Below are 20,750 nucleotides of genomic sequence, written 5' to 3' on the forward strand. Positions count from 1 at the left end.
GACAAGCTCAAGCTCCTTGTCTAAATTTTAGCACCCTGCATAAAGTGACATGAATCAGAAGATAGAATCCCTGTTTTTTTGGGACCTGAGGTGCAGAGGGTGGACGGGACTGTTCTTCAGCGATGTATGTGTACTAACATACATCATTGTCATTGGCCATATAAAACCTCTCTCATTTTTATTTAATTTATTCATTTCCTTTCAACTTTTTTCCAAACTCTCATTTCCTTTCCTGCTCATAGACAACCATTCTAACGTTTTGAATGTACGTATTGATACTTTTGTATGTGATCTTGTAAAGTGTGCTTTCTTGTTTTATATTTTTGTATTATTAATTTATATAAATGGTATTGTATGACATATCCTTCTGTTCCTGCCTTTTTTCCCGGTCTGTATTATGTTGTAATATTCATTTCTGTGTAGCTATCTGTGCATCTAGTCCAGCGCTTCTCACTGCTGCAGACACCTCTGTGGTGTGTACCCAACGCATTCTAATGAGACTCCCGGGGATAAACCATTCCTGTCCAGGGTCGCATCACAGTGCACTGTGACACCAGAGATCTCTTCATCTTATGCTTGTCTTCCTTTTGTTCTTCTGCATACTTCTTTTCTCCCCATTCCACCTCACCTCAACTCAGCTTTATCAGTGCCATGCCCCCACTTTGCCCACCGATTTTCAGCACCTAGAATATAGGCTGCAACTAAATATTGATAGCATACTCATGTATTTATTCATTTAACAAATATTTATTCATTTTATACTACGTACCAGGGCACTATACTAGGAAATGGTGATTTAGCAGTGAACAAGACAGTCAAGATTCCTATTTCCATGGAGTTTAGGCTATAGAAGAGGGAGACAAGCAATAAATGATTGTACAGATAAATAAGTAACATGTTTTCAGAGAACACCCCCTTTAAGAGATGAATTTGATCTGAATTCCAAATGACAAGAAATAATCACGCAAACTGGGGCCTGAGGGGATCTGGAAACTGGAACAGCAAGTGTAAATGCCACATGGTGGGCAGAAGCTTGATCTGTTCAAGAAACAGCAAGAAGATTAGTGTGGCTAGAGGAGAGTGGGGGAGGGGGAGAGAGTGGGAAGAGATGAGGCTGGAGAGACTAGGCCAGGTAAGACAGGACATGGTGAGGAGGGTGGTTTTATTCTAAGTGCAGTGGGAAACCTCTGGAAGATTTAAAGCAGGTATTATAGTTTTTGCAATATGTAGATGATATCCCTCTTCCCTCTCACTCTAGTAGATCTTGGAGGTGGGAGGGTTCTAATTTGCTTTCTGCATGGGCACTGGGGGTTTCTTACTCTGGGCCATCCTTCCCAGGGAAGGATGCAGTTGTCTCTGGTATAGATACTAAACTATATGTGCCTTGTGTCATGACACTGAGCTTGTTAGAACTATACCATGCCATGCACCATTCAAAACTGATAGCCCTGAACTTCTTTGTCTCATATACGTTTGAATTGGGAGTCAGCCTCAAAATCCACCCAGAGTATACATTGAAGACAATGGCTGCTTCCCTAGAATCCAGAGCTTTTCCTTGGGGTGCACCCCCAGCCTGTCACCAGAAGATGATGAATCCTGCCTGAGCAGGAAGATTCAGGGGCAGATGTATAGAGGTCTATTTGTTCATATCATAGCTATCTCAGGCTGAAGTTTCCATTGTTTAGTCAGTTGAGCTCAAGTTTTAAATCACTAGATAATTCACCAAATATTCTAAATATTTTCTTCTGGGGGTAACACCCTGCTCCTACAGCTGTGTAAGCCTTAGCATTCATCTTTAACTGGGCCCCAAAGCTACCTTTTTATTTTTTTTATTTTTTATTTTTTTGACTGCGTTGGGTCTTCGTTGCTCCGCACATGCTTTCTCTAACTGCGGCGAGCGGGGGCTACTCTTTGTTGTGGTGCGCGGGCTTCTCACCGAGGTGGCTTCTCTTGTTGCGGAGCACGGGTTCTGGGCCCGCGGGCTTCAGTAGTTGTGACTTGCGGGCTCTAGAGCGCAGGCTCAGTAGTTGTGACACACGGGCTTAGTTGCTCCATAGCAGGTGGGATCTTCCCGGCCCAGGGCTCGAACCCTTGTCTCCTGTATTGGCAGGCGGATTCTTGTTTTTTTTTTTTTTTTTTTTTTTGCGGTACGCGGGCCTCTCACTGTTGTGGCCTCTCCCATTGCAGAGCACAGGCTCCGGACATGCAGGCTCAGCGGCCATGGCTCACGGGCCCAGCCGCTCTGCAGCATGTGGGATCTTCCCGGACCGGGGCACGAACCCGTGTCCCCTGCATCGGCAGGCAGACTCTCAACCACTGCGCCACCAGGAAAGCCCGGCAGGCAGATTCTTAACCACTGCACCACCAGGGAAGCCCCAAAGCTACCTTTAAGATTATGTTGCGGGCTTCCCTGGTGGCGCAGTGGTTGAGAGTCTGCCTGCCGATGCAGGGGACACAGGTTCGTGCCCCGGTCCGGGAAGATCCCACATGCCGCAGAGCGGCTGGGCCCGTGAGCCATGGCCACTGAGCCATGGCTGCTGAGCCTGCGCGTCTGGAGCCTGTGCTCCGCAACGGGAGAGGCCACAACAGTGAGACGCCTGCGTACAGAAAAAAAAAAAAAAAAGATTATGCTGCAAGTTGTGCAGATGTGGTGGATTCCCTCCTCACTTGTATGCTCGCTCCAGCCCACTTCTCCTGATGTTAGCTGTCTTACATCAGTGCTGTAGACCCCACAGTTCCCTGTTTTCAGCCTTGGAATAGCCAGTCCTCTAGTTTGTTTCTCTCCACCATAGTATTCAAGTGGTTAATGGCTCGTAGACAAGGAATGAGCTTTCAGTGTACATTTAAAGGAGTCCTTGGTGAGTAATCCTTTGTGTTGTGAATAATCACCCAATAATTTACCTCCTTACAAGTATAGATTTGGAGTTTTTATTAAAGAATGTCCTTGTAGCAGTATTAAGGGCAATTAAATGAGTGTTTTTAGAACTATTTGACTAGGGGGAGAGGAATAAAAAGGGTAATCAAGGTGAGCGAAGTGAGATCATCGGCCGTATAAAACTGTTTGTAGGGGAAGTCTTTTGTGAACCTAAAGGAATGAATGTCTTTAGGTAGTATTTTGGGGGAAAATATTGAGAAGTAGATTTTTAACTAGAAAACTCACACCATGAACATATAGCTGCCCCCAACGTTTGTGAAACAGAAACCTAGTTGTACGAACGGTTAAGTCAAACTTCCAAAATGCTTTACATATGAGTACATTCAGGACCAGCTACATGATTTGTGGGGGAGCCAGTGCAAACTGAAAATGCAAGGTCTCTTGTTTATATTCAGAATTTCAAGCAATGACAGTGGAACTTTAAACCAAGCATGGGTCCTCCTATGAGTGGGACCCTGTGTAGGGCACATGCCCATGAAGTTGGCCCTAAGCACAGTTGCTTTTACTGGCAATTTGTAACAGATGCACTCAGTGTGAAGAGGTGAAAAGACTATGGACTCCGCAAAGATAAACCTGGGTTTTAATCATGAGTATCTGCAATTTAATAATGTAGTGGCCAGTGGCAAGTCACATGACCTCTTTAAGCTTCAATGGAGGTGTTACTCTTTAGCTTTCAGTATTCCTGAAAGGATAAGTAATGCTTTACTACAGTGCCTTGCAAGGAGAAAGCGTTCAATATATACTGGCTATGATGGTGATTGGACACGTGAGTTAAGAAGCTGAAACTCTTTAATAATTACCATCTTTGTTTTCCAGTGCCTGTTCCTTCGACAGATCTTATGACATTTATAGATTTCAAGCTTCTATTTAAGACCAATTCTAGGGACACTAATAGAACCACTGCTACTTATATAGGAAGTGGGAGTGGGATTAAAAAGTTGAATATGAGACTTTCCTCTTCTTGAGATGCTTGTAATCTAGTGAATGGGATAAGACAAGAATACAAGTGGCTGTACTGTAATGTAGAGTAAGATAAGAAGTATTGGAGAGTTACTTGACCCAAGTACTGAAGACATATAAAGAAAAATGAAGCCAAATATGGCTAGAGAATAGCTGCAAGATTGAGGTGGCTCCTTTATTGCTGCAGAAGATGAAACTATTAAAGTTGAAGGAACAAGTGCTGCTACAAATTGAAATAGGCTTCGCTCTTTTTGTGAGGAATAAACTATGTGGGGTAAACTATGATTTTGGGGGTAAACTATGATTTTTGTGGCCCCAATGAACTATGCCTCATAGTATTCATGTACTTATGTGGATCCCTCCCTTTGAATCTGGATGACCTTGTGACCTGCTATACTCATAAAATATGACAAAAGTGACAGTGTTCTAGTTTAAGCCCAAGCCTAAAGAAATCCAGGTAGCTTTTACTTTTGTACACTTGGGGACCTTGAACAACAGTTCTGGAGAGATCATCTGGAGAGACCACAAAGAGAGTCTGAGAATCTTGGAGGAGAACTAAGCCAATAGAACTGTGACCCAGATATATGACCCTCGTCAAGCTGTTGCAACCAGTCTCCAGATGTTTGAGCCATCCTAGCTGAGGTGCTAGATACGTCAAGAGACCATCTAGAGTACTCCAGCCCTGGCATATATCGTGTGGAGCAGAGATGGGCAAACCCTACTGTGCCTTGTCTGAGTTCCTGACCCATAGAATGGTGAAATAAGAGAGTTGTTTTAAGTCACTAAGTTTTGGGATAGTTTGTTTTATAGCAATAAAGAATTGAAACAAAAATTGGTACCCAAATGTAGTCTGCTGCTGTAACAAAAAGTGTAAAACATGGAGCACTGGCTTTGGAAATGGGTGGTGGCAGGGAACAGAAAGCACTACGCAAGACTGGAGTGGGGACTGGAAGAGTGGTGAAAATTGCTGCTGGAGGCTGGAGAATATGAGACTGATATTACATATTGGCAGAACAGTTGGCCAAACTGTTGCCTTGGTCACGTGGAAGACAGAATGAGTATCTAATAAGTTTATGGATTTGGTAAGGAGATATCCAGGCAGAATGTGGAAAGTGCCAACTGGCTCCTTTTAACTGCCTATCATAAAGTAAAAGGAAGATCAAGATGAGCTAAAGAAATAACTTTTAAGTTTTCAAACAGAATTTAGAGAAAGTGTGAGGAAGTTAGAACTTGCTGGGTTTGCAAATAAAACTATTTCTCTTTCCCAGCTTCCACAGCCTGCAAAAGTTAAAAAAAAATACATACAGTGCTTTTTGCATTCACTTTAAATTGATGACAACAAATCTTAAATGGACACTCAACACTACCAGCTAATCCTAATATAATTTCCTAACCGACTCTTTTTCCCAGCCAGCAAGAATGTTTCATAACTCCTCTTCTATCTTCAAGTCTCTAGCACCCCTCCTCCATCACTGACAACTTTATTTCAGACCTTATAGAGAAAAAAAGATGCAATTAAATAAAACTGAATTCACCTACCTGGCACTAACTCTTATTAACCTCCTGCATCTATATCCACACATTTTGCCTTTCTTCCTAACAAGAAGTGTCTCTGCTCTTGTCCAAAGCCAATCCCTCCACTTGTGCTTTGGTTCACCCTCCTCTTATTTACTTAAGGATTTTGGTCCTGCAACGATCTCTTATCTTGTCTAGCAAGCCCCACCTACTTTACTGGATTATTTCCACTGGCATTTAAGCATGTCTTTGGGTGTTTTTTTAAAATAAATTTATTTATTTATATTTTTGGCTGCATTGGCTCTTCGTTGCTGCACACGGGCATTCTCTAGTTGCAGTGAGTGGGGGCTACTCTTCGTTGTGGTGTGCAGGCTTCTCATTGTGGTAGCTTCTCTTGTTGCGGAGCACAGGCTCTAGGCGTGTGGGCTTCAGTGGTTGTGGCACATGGGCTCAGTAGTTGTGGCTCGCGGGCTCTAGAGCACAGGCTCAGTAGTTGTGGTGCACAGGCTTCATTGCTTCACGGTGTGTGGGATCTTCCTGGACCAGAGCTCGAACCCGTGTCCCCTGCATTGGCAGGCGGATTCTTTTTTTTTCTTTTTAACATTTTTATGCTGTATAACAAAGTGAATCAGCTATATGTATACATATATCCCCATAATCCCCTCCCTCTTGCGTCTCCCTCCCATCCTCCCTATCTCACCCCTCTAGGTGGTCACAAAGCACCGAGCTGGTCTCCTTGTGCTATGTGGCTGCTTCCCACTAGCCATCTGTTTTACATTTGGTTATGTATATATGTCCATGCCACTCTGTCACTTCGTCCCAGCTTACCCTTCCTGGCAGGCGGATTCTTAACCAATGCACTACCAGGGAAGTCCCCAAGTGTGTCTTAGTATGGCTTTAAAACATCTTCCCTTGACCCCCGATATTTCCTAAGTTTCACAAGTGCTAATCTTATTTATCTGTTCTCTCTCATAGAAAAACTTCTTGAATGAGTTGTTAAAAGTCACCCTCTCTACTTTTTCACTTTTCATTCTCTTCCTAACTCTTTCTAAAGAACTTTTATGTTCACTCCATTGAAATGATTCTTGTCTAGGTCCCCAATGACCCACATCTTGCCCAAGCCGATGATGACTTCTGTCCTTATCTTACAGGATCTCAGCAGGCTTTGACACATTGACTACTCCTTCTTTTGATTTGACACTGTCTTTTCTAGGCTATTATAATGCAAACTTTATCTAATTGTCCTCTCACATACTGGTCACTCCTCATCAGTGTGTTTTACTGACTCATCCTCTTTAACCAGACCTCTGAATGTGGTAGAAGCTCTTCTCTTCTTTATTGACATCTTTACCCTGGCTTATAACTCTGAGTACCATTCATCTACTGATGACCCTTAAAGACTAACCTTTTTTTTTTTTTTTGCAGGGGAGGGGAGTGGAATTCAGATTTATATATCCAGCAACTGTCCTGAAGTCTCCACTTGGATAGCTAATAAATACCTCAAAAATAGGGCCAGAATAGGAATATCGATTCTTGCCTCCTCCATCCACTCTTTTCTATATCAAGAAATGGTGTCACTATCCAGGAATTCACACAGTTGACACATGATACCCAGACATTTCACATGTTCTCTTCAAATGCTTCTGATTGGTCTAGTCTGCGTTTTTTGTCCTCTAGGCTATGTTCATTATTAGTGACTCATCACTCTTGCTCATCTGGAGAGTGTTTTGACTTGAATTGCCTTCCATTTTGGAATAGTCTAGAATGGAAAATCAAGAGTAATTTGTATCACTGAAATGACATGAATAACCTCTTGGGGAGACAGAATAGCAGCACTCTTCTGAAATTAGGCCACTAAGTAATCCTCTTCCGATTACCAGCACCCTGAGCTCATTAGTGACCACATGGTGTCAGGACCTTGATTTCCTCTCTTAGAGGCCTGAAGACAGCCAGACTCAATCACTGCAACACCAGCAAGGACTCCACTGAAGAGAGAAGTCATGATGATACTGCTGTCAGTGTCCAAAGAAGAGTAGCTTAGTTCTAATTGTCTCCTTTCTCATTCCCAGAATCTGAGGACAGAAGAGACTTGATCAGAATGACTATATGCCCTATTTTTAAAATAGGCATGTTTAATAGATAATCTGTAGCTATGATCATCTAGGATTCGGTTATATACTCTTCCAGGGAAAATGGCATATGTAGGCCAATCAGAATGATGGATTCTTTCGTGTTGTTAAGTAGCACTCACACTGCAGTTTGGGAGGACACTTCACATAAAGGATGTCCCCTGGCCAGACTAGCCACTGGGATCACTGATCGCTGATCACTTTAGATTAGAAGGTACAAATGTTTTCCTTGTTCCCAGGTTTTTAATTCCACATCCTTTCTTCTTTGCACCTCACTACCAATCACACTGTAGTTATGTTGGACAGTCTGTGGTAAACAGAATGCTCTGGAGAGAAATGAGGAAATGTCCAGCAGTGGGGAATTAGAAAATTATCTCACTGATCATTGTGTGTCAAATATGGTGTTTCCTTTTCAGCTGGAGTCACCTGGCAATTAAATTCTGTGCCATTCTTGAGTAATGGGAGAAGGTCCTGGGGAATGTGTGGAAGTCTCTAGCAACATTTGCCCCTGGGGTCCCCACATACACATCTTACCTGAGGTTGACTTCTCCGTTGTCATTAGTCTCATCTTTTTGGTCTCTTATCCTTCCGGTTTCATTAGAAGGTGAGCTGACTCCTCAAAGGCAGGCTCTGGGCCTTCTTTTTTTGTGTGTTCCTAGTGCTTGGCACAGAGTAGTGATTAATGAAGTTTGACTGAATTAATGAAAAAGAAGAAAAAAAAAAGAGAAAGAAAAAAAGCAGCAAGCAAGCAAGCTAATTTATACATGAAAAAATACAAAAGCAGTTACTGCATCCCTTTTGGAGACAGCTACTCTGATACAGTGGTGTCTTGTGGATATCCCAAGTTTGTTTCAATACTATAAAATTATTATCTCATTTAAGCATTAACATGAGTTCAATTATCTTATTCTAACTTTTTGATGAAGAGTCATTGAGATTACATAGTTAATAAGTGATGTTGCCAATACTCAAATATATTTCTCTCTCATAGCTTATAATTTTTTAAGCCAAACCCCACATACAGTAGAGATACTGGGTTTGCATGAAGTGTGCTGTGTTAATGTGTTGCAAGGTGCTTTTCATGTTCAGGGGTCTCTGCACACAGATGTGGACATGATGCCTACTTTGGGCACTCAACGGCACCAGCTATCAAATTGGCAAGGGGAGAAACCCATCTAGTCATCAATTTGGAGGCTTCTAATTTATTCTGAAGAATTGGTAAGAAATTCTTATTCCTGTGTTTCCAGTTTTGCTACACTTCACCACAGAGAGATTTTTAGTGGTTGGCAAAAGCTTTCTTATTGGTTACTCTTTTCCATCTTAGGATCTGCACTAATTAGAGTTTGCTTTTGGCTGCATGTCATTACAACCCCAAACAATGGTAGTTACATCACATTGGCGTTTATTTCCCCTGATGATCAAAAACGCCTGAGTCTATTCCATCATTCGATTACGTTGTCAAAGACTGAAGCTCCTTTCTTTTTTCACTCTGCCATATAGATGGTGTGGTTTTCATTCTCAGGGTCACAAGATAGCTCCTTTATCTTCTAGGCCTCACACTCACATTCCAGACAGGAAAGAGGAGGAAGGGAAAAAGGAAAACAAAAAGCAATTGAAACAGTACAAATGACTCTGTTTTCTTTTTAAAAACTTAGTATATCAGTGGCCAGGAGAATGGCACAGGGCCACCCTGAAATGCCATAGAATCTGGTACACTGTTGCCTCATACAAAATAGAGTTCTGTGACTAAGGAAGAATGGAGATACTGCATAGGTAATGACCAGTGTTTGCCACTGGTATTGCCTGGTGTCCACTCTTGTTAAACAACATCCATACCCTTCTTTTCAGGCATAGGTCAACATCCCTGAAGTCTCTTTCAATCACAGCATTCACCTCAAAGTCCCAATGTATTTGTCAGGTTCTTGAGTTCCCATAGTGAGTAATTTGATGACAATTTTCGTCTGCCTTCTACACAGCCAATATACAGTTGTGGAGAAGGATGAAAATAATAAACAATAAAACAACAGTAAAACTACAATTCAAAAAAGAGGAGAAGTGGAGGCACACCAGTCCAGAACAGTGATGAGATCCTCTGGGCAGTATGAGTGATGCCTTCGTGCCCTAGCACACTTGGTGGACTAAGTGCCTCGGATGTTGACTGGCAGCCTCTGGCTCTACTCCCTGGGATGATAATCTTGTCCCTTATCCTGCAAAGCCAAACTTTAGAATGGCATTGAGAAGGATGTCATTCACTGCCTCTAGAGCCCACTTCTTGTCGAGGGAAGCTAAGGGCCTGGGGATTATTTTAAGGGCTAAATTGTCACAGACCATTAGTGTTCAGGCCTGGAGTTTCTTTGGCAAAAAGTTCCCTCAATATTCTTGGCAGGTATGTAGTCTGTTCGTTACCTTTGAGCGTGATAAGAGCACACATCTTGTTTAGATGATTTTAAGCCTGAAGCTGCTTCCCTGCTACCTATTAGTCTTTGTGCTGTGGCTACCACCTTGCATCTCAGCTTAAAGGCATCTGTTCTGAGGCAGTTCAGACAGTGAGCTTCAGTGGCAGGACAACCTCTTCACCTCTTCATTGCCAGCAGGTTAGCCGCCTCCCCCTTGCAGAGAACTATTAATGAAAGGTGTTTGGGGAAGGCCTGCAGCTTTGCGGCTGCCCTTTCTAATGTTTTATTTTAGGATTATTGAAGAGCCTGGCTTTTTCAACCGCAAGGTTTCAAATGATGGGACTTCCACTTAAATTACAAGCTGCTAGCAGAGTGTTTCCTTAGGAAATTGGTGTTCCTGTCCCACTCTCCTGATAGTCTTACTAGCTCCAGACAAATTGCATCTGTCTCTTTCTGAACGTTGCTGAATGTGGCAGGAAGGACCCTGTGCGAGTCACTCTATTGGACACATTTTATGTGCCATCTCAGATGTTCATGGCCTAACCTACATCCCAGACTCTCAGTTTAGAGAGTCTGACACCTCCGTGACCTCAGTTAACCTCAGCCACCTCCATTAGCAACCAGCTACATACCTAGGTCTTGGGCTCCTCCTGACACTTGTGCATTGTCTTGAAATGTTACACCATAGGATGTGGGATGTGACTTCTTGGGTGCCACTGAAGGGGCCATATGATGTATCCCAGAAATATAGGGGGATTAAATTTTCATGGGTGAATTTTGTCCAAGGAGGCACAGGAGGCAGGAGGGAGAAAAGCACATAAATTCCCTCTCCTTCCTCTTTTCAGTGGATACCTCGGGGTCACCCTTGTGACCTCGTTTTGCCATAATTACCTCCTAAAGATCCTATATGCAGATACAATTACATTGGGGTTAGGGCTTCAACAAGTCCATAGCATTCTATGTCACTGTTTTCAGCATATGTGGTTAGCTATTACAGGGAAGTAACAGGAGTCAGAAAGGATATGATAGGGTTCCTTGGTTTTCATTCATTTTTCTTAGAATGCCATTGCCTTCTTTCTACATTTAAAGCAAATTCTTGTTTGAATAGAAAGGGTGGACTTTTGGGGCTCTCAATGCCTCCCTCTCAACCTACTTATTCAGTCTTAGCTGTAACACATTTTCCTTGTACATCTTGTATGCCTCCCTGAACTTGGATGCATTGTGGGTCCACTGGAATCCTGTGCTCATGCGGCATCATGAATGCTTATGCAAATGGTTGGCAAGAAACAACACATACATTTTGTCTCCTCTGCTTTCATGCATGCTTTATTGTCTCATTAGTCTTCACTTACAAAACATAAATTCAAATAAAATTATTAAAAATTTCAAGACAAGGGTAGCAGGACATTTAACCAAGCATTGGGCACTTCTGAGCTCCCTTGAAGCCAGTGCTTCTTAGCTAAATTCAACAAAGCTAAATTTTAGGTTCTGTTTCTTGCTGCATCATTTTTTTTTTTTGATACCAAGTGTCTTTGGCTGTGTGTAACAGAAAATGCTGATTAAAAATTCCTTAATCACGGAGGAATTTATTTTTCTTACATAACAAGAAGTCTGAGGTGGGCAGTTCAGTATGGTTAATGGTACCACAAAATCATCATGAAATCTGTGTGTTTGTGTCATTTTGCAGCCCCATTTCTGGACTGTGGCTTTCAACCTCCTGGTAGCAAGATGGTTCCTGCCCTTCTAGGCATCAGAACTGTATGCCTGGCAGGAAGAGTGAGGAAAGTAAAGAAAGGCGAAAGGTCAAAGAAACTAGCCATTTCACCTGTCTCCTAAAAGAACTTTATTTTATTTTATTTTATCTTTTTGAAGCTCCAACTAGCAACGTCTGCTCACTTCTCACTGGCCATGATTGTATTACTTGGCCATATTTTGCTGCATAGTAAGCTAGGAGATTTAGTATTTTTAACAGAGCTCTCAAAACAAAATCAGCGTTCTATTGTTAAGGAAGAAGGGCAGAATGGATAATGGGTAGGACACAAGTACTGTCTGTTTATCAAACCACCCCCAAATTTATAGAGTACTACAATAGCCATATTATAATGCTCATGGAATCTGTGGGCTAGGAATTCAGGTAGGGCACAGTGGTCTGGCTTGCTTTGGGCTCCACGCTATCTTCCTCAGTTGGGAAGACTCAAATATCTGGAGTGACTCAAAAAGCAGGAAGCTGGAACTTTCAGGAGTTCCTGCTTGGGATATGTATTGGGATGGTTCTCCAGAGAAATAGAATTAATAGGATCTATCTATCTATCTATCTATCTAACTAATGAGGTTTATTATAAGGAATTGGCTCATGTGATTCTGGAAGCTGAGAAGTCCCACAGCCTGCCATATGCAATATGGAGACTCAGGAAAGCCAGTGGTATAGTTTGAAGGCTTGAAAGCTGGGGAACCAATGGTGTAGATTCCAGTCTGAGTTTGAAGGCCTGAGAACCAGGAGCATGGAGGACAGGAGATGATCAATGTTCCAGCTCACCCAGTCAGAAGGTAGAAGGTGAATTCAACCTTCCTCCACCTTTGTATTCTATTCAGACCCTCAGTGGATTGGATGATACCCACACACATTGGGAAGCATCATCTGCTTTGCTTACTCCACCAGTTCAAATGCTATTTCTTCCAGAAACACCCAGAAATAATCTTTAACCAGATATCTGAGCACCCCATTATCCAGTCAAGTTGACACATAAAATTAGCCTTTATAGGATGAGCTGACTCTAAGCTGGCCTCATATGGGACTGTCAACTAGACATAAATCTAGTCTATGTGGCTCTCTGTGTGCCTTAGGCTTTTCTCACTATGGGGGCTGTTTTCTGAGAGAAAATGCTCTAAGAGATTTGGACAGAAGCTGTATGACCTATTCTGACATAGCCTGTAAGTTCGTGTATGTTATCAGTCGTAAGTGAGTCATTAAGGCCAGACTAGATTCAAGGGGAGGGGAACTGCACCTCTTGAGGAGGTGGTAAGGTCACATTGCAGAAGAGCATGTGGAGTGGGAGATATTGTTGCAGCCATCTGCCATAGTTGGCTATAGAGTTCAAGAATTAATGAGGTGGCTATAAAGGTACATTGCTTCCTGTGCTTTGATGTGACTCTGATCTCTAGAGGTAACATGGGAACATGGAGGGAAATGTGGGCTTTTACAGGATTTATCACTGGTCAGAAAAATAAAATGCTCAATGTCTAACTACTCTTAGGATTCCTTTTTTGTTTGTTTTCTCAACATTACTTAGCACCTTGTACTCAGCGCCTCTCCTACCTCTAACTCCTGGTAACTTCTTATCTCTAGGTAAAAATTGCTGTGTTTAGTGGTCTTCAGAATATGCTGTACATATGCTAGGGGGTATACAAGATGATCCAAAGGGGGGAAAAGGAAAAAAAAACAGGTTTAAAAAATTTTTTTTAATTGAAAAAATTTTTAATAATGATGTGTTAATTTCAAGTGTACAGTAAAGTGAATCCATTATACATACACATATATTCTTTTTCAGATTGTTTTCCATTGTAAGTTATTACAAGACATTGAGTATAGTTCCTGTGCTATACAGTAATTCCTTGTTGTTTACCTATTTTATATAAAGTAGTGAGTATATGTTAATCCCAGACTCCTAATTTATCTCTCCCCCACCCCACTATCCCCTTTGGTAACCATAAACTTGAAAAACCAGGATTTATATTTCTATTTTTATCTCATCTGTTTATATTTCAATGTTTGGTAATGTTTTTAAAATGCACACAATACATTAGCACTGTGATACTACATATAATTTATAAATAAACATATATTGGGAGGGTTGTTAAAAAATTGATTAATGATAAAGATAGATGACCAAAAAAAGTTTTTAGACTACTGGCTCAGATTTAGCACCAAAGGCAATTTTCTCTGGGGTGAAAGTGGCATAGTTGTTTACACATGGACTTTTTCGTAGCCAAATGGAATAGTGAATGAAGAACGAGGAGGCTACTGGAAAAGTATGGTCTCTGAGTTGGCGTTGGGATTCCCCAAATGAGATTCTAAAAGATTCTGCAATTACTTACTCAGTTTTTGCCTTCTTAGTTAGGCTGTATGCTCCATGGAAACAGGGGCCATTTCTGTCATTCATTCAAGTACATGGGTGGCAGAGTTTTAGGATCTGTGGACACAGGAGAGAACAGGACACTTAACATCTTGTTTCTTCTGAAGTGTATTTTCTACAATAAGAAAGAAATAGTAAACAAGTAAACAAATAAGAAAATTTCAGATAGTGGTAAGTTCTATGAAGAAATAAAAGAGGGTAATAGGAGACGGGGTACAATATTACATTAGCTATCCATGGAAGACCTCTCTGAGAAGGTCCCATATGAGCTGAAACCTGAATGATAACAAGTCAGCCACGTGAATATCAAATAGGTTTGGAAATTTGACGGAAGATAGGAATAATGCATGGATTCTCATTTGTTTTACTGATGGATTTTTATTTTTATTTTTGATTCTCCTGGGTCTTTATTTATTTATTTGTTTGTTTGTTTGTTTGTTTGGCTATGCGGCATGTGGGATCCTAGTTCCCTGGCCAGGGATCGAACCCATGCCCCCTGCATTGGCAGCATGGAGTCCTAACCACTGGACCACCAGGGAGGTCCCTGATTGAGTTTTAAAATCAAATAAAGCTTGGGGGTGGGGGGCAAGTGTTATGGAAAGCCTCTGTGCCCAGAAATCTGGGGGTTAGTTGAGGGCAGTGAGCAGTGGTGACACAGTGTCTAGGCAGAGAGGGCCTGAAACCGCTACAGTGGCCTTTCTGTGGCTCCAGGGTATAGTGGGAAAAGAGCCAACAATTTTTCATACCTTTTTAAAAATGGCCTGGAAGTAACTGGTGGATCTGGAGAGACCTTGGGGTCACTAGGTGGATGACTTGGTGACCTGAGTGGCTTGATCACGGGGACCAGATGGGAACTCGTGTCTCCATGGATATCAGTGTGGCATCCACCCATTACCACACTTTGGAGCCTGTGGCCCATGAATGTCATATTCATTCTACTGGGCACTGAGGATAAAATGGTAAATGAGTCAGTGCCCTTCCAGCCTTTCTAGTTCTCTCCTCACCTGAGAGGGTCACCATCTCCTTGTATGTCGGTTTGGGATCTACAGATCCCAAAGAAGCAGATACAGAGACAAAATTAAAAATGCAAAAATGTTTTTGGAGGTCAAGCCCACAAAAGATACAAGAGGAGAGGGAACAGGAGTAGGAAGAGGAAGTCTTCAGACCATGATGCTGGTCTGACCCTGTGAATGGAGAGGGGAAAGAAAGGAGGATTGGGTGGAAAGATCCTCAGACTTCAGTGCAATTCTCAGAAGGTCTCATCTAGCCCAAGGGGGAGCTATAGACAGTGATTATTTGTTGGAGGAATCCTGTGCTGGGCAAAAATTAGGTCCTAGAACTGCTGTGCTCAGGGAGAGCATGGAGCATAGCCTTGGCCCAAAGACACTGAAGCTGGGGGCTGTCAGCTAACTGCACTCCTCATACCTTTCCCTCTTTCTCTTTTTAAAATTTAAAAATTTTTATTGGAGTATAGTTGATATACAATGTTGTGTTAGTTTCAGGTGTACAGCAAAGTGAATCAGCTATAGGCCATACAGAGTACTGAGTAGAGTTTTCTCATATAGGCCATTACAGAGTACTGAGTAGAGTTCCCTGTGCTATACAGTAGGTTCTTATTAGTTATCTTTTTTATGTATAGTAGTGTTTATATGTCAGTCCCAATCTCCCAAATTGTCCCTCCCCACCTTATCCCCTGGTAGCCATATGTTTGTTTTCTACAAGGCCTTTCTCTCTCTCTTTTTTTTTTTTAATAATGTTGGTACTGACTTCCATTGACTAGTATAGATGAGGCATGGTACTAAGTAATTTAAGTGCTTTTTTATTAATTAATTAATTTAATTTGGCTGTGTTGGGTCTTAGTTTCTGTGTGAGGGCTTTCTCTAGTTGTGGCAAGCGGGGGCCACTCTTCATCGCAGTGTGCAGGCCTCTCACTATCGCGGCCTCTCTTGTTGCGGAGCACAGGCTCCAGACACGCAGGCTCAGTAGTTGTGGCTCACGGGCCTAGTTGCTCCACGGCATGTGGGATCTTCCCAGACCGGGGCTCGAACCCGTGTCCCCTGCATTAGCAGGCAGATTCTCAACCACTGCGCCACCAGGGAAGCCCCGCACCTTTCTCTTGAAAGGACAACTGAGGTGCGTCTCCAGGGCTGCTGTGCGTTGTTCTTGGCAAACATCCCTCTTGCCAGCTTCTGTGGGTATTTTCATTTGAGAATGCCACCCCAGGGCCCTGCTCCTTATCCAAATTAATTTAATGAGCTCCTTAGAAAAGAAATGTGGAGCAGTTTTGTTCCTACTGATACTTATCTCAAGGAATGTCACTAATTATCATGACAAAATTCATGGCCATTAACATTTATTAATTAATTAGTTTTTGTGTGTGTGGTTTGGAACCCTGGAGGATGAAGATTCTGACTATGAACTCAAATCAGCGAATGCAAACTGTGACTGATGTGAGTGGGCTGGAAACTTCTGTGATGGAAGCTGAGGCCCAAAGATGGTAAAGGGGCACAGACACATGGGCTGTGAACAGGGGAATGAAGGCACCTGGGATCACCTGGAAGTGTTGCAGCCATACTTATAGGATGTCTAAGTCCTGAGGAGTAAAGCAAATGGGCAGAGGATTAGGGTTCAGTGAGTGTTAGAGTCTCAGCTGGATTGAGCCCCTGGAAGTGGTCAAAGCAGCCCGGGTTGTGGATCAGGAATGACTGCACGCCCTTCACTTCTACCCAGAAACCGTCACCCATCCTGGAGCACAGTGGGAGTGCCTCTCCCATAGGTCCAAGTAAACTCTCCCTGTTGAAAATGTTCCTTAAAGTTGCTGCCTACTTGAGATACACTTTGAGTGCCTGATTACTGTGGTTTGACTTTCTTTTTTCCTGAAATCGATGGCCAAGTTATTACTTATTCTCTTCTCTTTTTTCAGATGCCATTAATGATTCTCTGATGTAACACATGCTTGACCCACTGGTGACCAGGAGTCTCCAACCAACTTTCTGACCTAGATTGAGAAAAATATGGATTTTTCAATAGTGAGTAGCAAGTCACCAGAGTGGCACTGGAAAGGGAAAGGGGGGGGGAAGAAAATAAATTGAGTTTGAATGGCGGCAAAACAAATTCCATATTCCCTCAGGCATTCAATATATAGAGGAAGTTGTCTGATTCCTTGGTAATTAAACTTTAAAGAATGGCTTGTTTGGCTCCAAGTAAACAAACATAATGATCCTTTGTCCACAATAAGACTGGTACTTGTGATTTCTTACTGAGACTTTCTGTTTTAAGCTGTCGCTGAGTCCTGAGTAGGAAAATTGGGCTTCCTTTTAGTCCGTTTTCTTGGGTTAGAAGAGAGTGAGCGTGATGTGGGAGAGAGGAATGTCGGTGTTTGCTGTGACAAGGGAGGGGTCTGGGCTAGTCTGGGATGCTACTAGAAGGAAAAGAAATTATAGAATTTGAGGTGTTAGCGACCTTAGCATCTACTCCAACCTCTCATTTAACAGATGTGGAAACAGAGACTTAGAGAAGCTAAGAGACTGACTGGTGGAGCAGAAAGAAAACTGGAGTCAAGAGATCAGAGTTCAAGTACCACCCGTGACAGTTAATGGTCTCTGTGACTTAGCTTTGATAAGCACCTTCCCCCTGTAACCTGACTTTCCTAGGCTTCTGGAGGCAATGTGGAAAACGCAGAAGCCAAATGTGACTTCCAGAATCTTAGGCAAAGCTCCTGATATTTGCTGGCATTTTGAATGTAAATATAGGTATAGATTAAACCCCATTGGCAGATTGCTACATTCCTTGCAGTTCAGTCTCTCAGATCCTCATAACAACCCTCATCTCCTAACACACAGTTCTCATGACAGCCTGGCAAATTCAGTCATTATTCCTGTTCTGGAAGTGTTTCTCTTGATGTTCTCATTTGGTGATTCTTGGATGTTGATATGCATAGGCCAGTTAACATTCGAGAGCTTCCATCTGGATTCTTGGCTTTAAAATCATAAGTATTTCCTCACACCTAGCACCAATAGGTAGGCTTACATAACAAATGCAGGGACAACAAAAAAATTGAGATTAAGCCATCTAACTCAAACATTATAAAAATTGGAGCTTAATGTGAAATAACTGAAATATATTAAAGTGATAACAGTACCTTGGAGAGCAAAGAAGAAGAGACACTAAGCTAGGGCAGACCTCTGCTCTGTGCGGTGGACAGTGACTGTTGCTCACCCAATCACATACAGTCCTCAGAGTTTTAAGTCTTTCCCACATACGTAACTTCTCGCAGCTGATGTTCTTCATCTTCTAGGTGGCAATCATATCTAACCTTGCTCTTAAGGCTGTTGAGGGGACCCAAATTAATGGTGGCTTTATAAACCTTGAAAGTACTATTAAAATATTAAGTGGTTTACTAGCTAGTTAGTAGCATTGGGCTAGAACTGAGGATTCCTGACAGCTAATTCAGGTCTTTTTTCATGGCTCTGGGGAGAAAGTTGTAAATACAGGTAGGTTGTAGAGAAGACAACTAATGTTTAGAGACAAAAGGAAGTCAGCACTAGTACCATCCTTCTTGAAAAGACAATTAAAAGAATCATAGTATATAATTTTATTCAAGTCATAGTTAAGGGCGTAGAAACCACATGAATCTATGTTCCGAAGGGGAAGGACAGTAAGTAACTAAACTGTTCCTTTTGAGCAGAGATGTTCCCCAAGTCCAGGCACAGAGCTGATTTGCTTCTCTGTCTCCCTAGTGAAGGTGAGGCAGAGGGTGGCCATGGACTAACTTAACAGCTGAGGATAGCAAAGCGTGAATTCTCATAAATAAAACTCAAAGATTTCCTGAGACCAGCAGGCAAGATCAACCTGCGAGAGAAAAACAGTCTCGGAAATTGGTCTCTTTACTAAAGCTTTTGTCCTAAGTAATATTTCTCCAATTATCATCCAGATAGCATCATATTTCATTTTTCTGCTTCAACTTCTAATTCTTTAGAGAGGCCCCTGGAAATCCATTTGCCATTTTGTGGGATGGAACCCAGGACATGATCATCATTATTATTATTATCACCGAAGATAAAGAAATCTATCAATTTCACTCTTTCCTGCTGCCTGCATAATAACTCAAACTCTGTCTTGGTCATCTACTTTAAGGGACAATATAATGACATTGCTGGGAACTACATATATCCACTCACTCCAAAGCCACCTGCTTTTGGTTCAGCTTTAATAGATCAAATTCTATTCAAAAAAGTTATGAGAACAATGACTGTATTTCTTTGAGAGCTAGGGAATCTTATCTCTACAAAAGCGGGTCTGAAGAGTTTGCTACTCAGTGAGTACCAATTTGTTTATGGGAAATGACATGTGATTTCTAAATGGCATTCTATCTTATAAAGCTTTAGCAAAGTATTTTGAGTTATTAAACAAGGACCCAAGGCATGTCAGCAGTTGATTTGCTCCATGTTTGCTTATTTGGGAAGACTGTGAGAGCGTAGTTCATAGGAATATCATGACCAAAAGTTCATCCAGCCCACACTCATTGAACACCTTGTGCATGCAAAGCACCAGGTCCGACACTGAGCATGCAAAATAAATAAGACCTTGTCTTCGTACTTGAGCATATCCAGCAGATGAAAATAATCTCTCTTCTCCTCTTCTCTTCATGGGGTGTGTTAGAGGGGTTCACAGAGTTTCTGTGAGTGATGCTAAATTCCCAGAAGTCTTGTGTAAAGATCTGGCCGCTTTTTCAATGCCTTTATCTGTGTGGTTTTTAAGCCAAGTATACAGACAGAACTGTCCTTGATTGTGTCTGTTTGCCAATGTGACTATAGCTATTGGATCCAGAAGCCTACAATGAATAATGAAGTCTATGTAATGTGGTGTATGGTAAATGCTATAAGAGATGTATTTATAAAGACCAGTGGAAGCAGAGAAGAGAGTTTAGTAATAGAGGAAATAGTAGTTGAGCCTGACCTTAAAAGGAGAGTTAGATTTTTCCAGGTAAAAACATGGATGAAGGTATCCAGGGAGGAAACAGCCTGGGTGGAGGCACAGAGGTGTGAGAGAGTATGGCACTTTGGGGCATTTCCATAGTAACTATAATGTAGGGTAGTAGGAGGAGCTGACCCTGGATGAGTAGGCTGGGCCAGTTTGTGAAGGGGATGCTGTTTCTATATTAAGTTATCTCTGTCTTGTTCATTCTGTTCGTATCTTCCTGGGTGATGGGCAAATTGAGCAATTAGTATCATGTTCACACTTCTGTTCTGATATTGTAACTCAAGATAAACATGTGCTTCTAAATATCAGTGTGTCTGAAATTCCAGATGGAACTCCACTTCCCCACTCTCTTGCCCACTCCTCCCCCATCCATAGAAACCCTTCTTCTATGCAAGTCATATGACATTCAAAGTTGTTTTTATTTACCCATGGACACTGCTTTTGTCAGGAATCACATTTCTGCTTAAAACCGTATCCTATGAATTGAAGTGTTAAAGCAGAAAAAAAAGTTAATAAATTCACAGCTTTTTCTAATTAATGATTATATGCTGAAATAAAAGTTGTTAAAATATTGATAAAAAGAAATTTGAGGAAGCAGATTGAAGGCAAGACTGATGAGACAAGTAGAGAGGTTGTTCAAAGGGGAGTGCTATTTCCCTACCAAACTTGGTAAAGCCTTCCCCCAATGCTTGCTTGCCCT

This window comes from Mesoplodon mirus (genome assembly GCF_964341445.2).
Source record: "Mesoplodon mirus genome assembly, chromosome: 7".
Taxonomy (NCBI): Eukaryota; Metazoa; Chordata; class Mammalia; order Artiodactyla; family Ziphiidae; genus Mesoplodon; species Mesoplodon mirus.